Source organism: Arachis duranensis, chromosome 7 (genome assembly GCF_000817695.3).
Source record: "Arachis duranensis cultivar V14167 chromosome 7, aradu.V14167.gnm2.J7QH, whole genome shotgun sequence".
Classification (NCBI taxonomy): Eukaryota; Viridiplantae; Streptophyta; class Magnoliopsida; order Fabales; family Fabaceae; genus Arachis; species Arachis duranensis.
The window spans coordinates 18212870-18214954 of record NC_029778.3 but is presented as its reverse complement, the minus strand read 5'-3'; positions in this window follow the sequence as shown (position 1 = coordinate 18214954).

Genomic DNA, 2085 nt, shown 5'->3' with positions numbered 1-2085 from the left:
AGTGATGGTATTTCAGATGACGAGCTTTTGTTTTTTGCTAGGAGATTTAGAAGGATGTTGAAGAGCAAAGGCAAATACAAGGGCTCAAGTTCAAAGGAGCACAAGATAGACTTGAGCAAGGTGACATGTCATCATTGCAAGGAGGCTGGACATTTCAAGTCAAACTGTCCAAAGCTCAAAAAGGAGGACAAAGGAAAGAAGGAAAGGAAGAGAGTACTCATGGCAGCTTGGGAGGATCTTGAGAATGACTCAAATGAAGAAGAAGAATCTAAAGGAGATGACAAGGACTGTTTCATGGCTGGAAACAACAATCTCGATGAGGTAAACTATTATGATTTGACCATTGAGGACTTGCATGCTATTATTGATGATCTTACCTCAAACACCTCAAAATTGCTTGATAAATACAATGAATGCAGATCTGAAAGAGATGTGTTAAGAGCTGAAAATGAGTTTTTAAAAGAAAAAGTGAAGGAAACTGAATGTGCTTTAGACATCATTGAAGAAAACAGATTTCTAAAATATGAACTTGAAAAATTAAAAGGAAAGCACACTAATTTTTAAAATCTGAACTTGAAAAATTAAAAGGAAAGCACATTGTGGATCCCTCACATGAGTTAATTGCTGAAAATGAAAGATTAAATGACAAAATTAAAAGGTTGAATGGTGACTTGGCAAAATTTGCACAAGGTTCTAGTAACTTGGACAAATTACTTGCAAGTCAAAGACCATTGTTTGAAAAATCTGGTTTAGGCTACATAGCCAAGGAAGATGCTGTTTCTAACACTTCCTCTATAAAATTTGTGGCCTCTTCATCAAATACTAAATCCATACCAAATAAATCAGGTATCGGATATGTTTCCACTTGTGAAGAAAAATCTGATGAAGAATACACAAATAAAACTGAAATTTCACCAAGAACTGGTCCGAGTTCAAACCGACCAGGTTTGGGCTATGTTTCAAAAAATGAGGTTGTTTTCAAGAAACCACCATTTTACAACAAAACCTCATATTCGAAAGGCAATAATGTTCAAAAAAATTCTGGTGAAAATACTTCTGCAAAGAGGAATAACTTTAATAAAAATCAGTTTGTTAAAAGAAATGCATCTCCTCCAAAAACCAGAAAATTTCAAAGCTTTAATCATTTCAAGCAATATAACTCACATCAGTTTCAGCAACGCACACAAGAAAACCATTGTGTTAATTGCAAGAAATTTGGTCACTCATATGTACAATGCTTCATTGAGAAGAGAGTTGTAGGAAACAAAGTCTACAATGTTGTTTGTGATTTCAATGCACTTGGGCAACCAAGATGGATTAACTTCAAAGGATCCAAATTAATTTGGATACCTAAGGTTACTTAAAGTTTTTCATGCATATTTGCCTAGCATCCAAGAACAAAAAGGACATGTGGTACATGGGTAGTGGATGTTCAAGGCACATGACTGGAAGGTCAACCTACTTCATCAAACTAAATAAGTATGATGGAGGTTTTGTGACCTTTGGAGATGATGGTAAAGGAAAAATCATTGCTGTTGGAAAAGTAGGTAATGAGCAATCTACTTTCATTGATGATGTGCTTCTAGTTTGTGGTTTAAAGCACAATCTTTTGAGTATTAGCCAACTGTGTGATTTAGGATATTTAGTTGTTTTCAAAAGACTTGAATGCTGTGTTGTTAATGAAAAAACAAATGAAGTTATGTTCGTTGCCAAGCGTTTCAATAATATGTATGGACTTACTCTTGATGAACTAAAGGATCAAAATGTAGCTTCTCTTCACTCTAAAGAATCTGAAAAGTGGTTGTGGCACAAGAGATTGGGCCATGCAAGTATGTTTCAAATAAACAAACTTGTAAAGAAAGAGTTAGTAAGAGGTCTCCCTTTGATAAAGCTTGACAAAGACATCACTTGTGATGCTTGCCAAATGGGAAAACAAACAAAAAGTTCTTTTAAACCAAAGGAAGACATCTCTACTAAAAGACCACTTGAGTTGCTACACATTGATCTATTTGGTCCAACTAGAACTCAAAGCCTAGGTGGTAAACATTATGGTTTAGTAATTGTGGATGACTACACTAGGTTTGG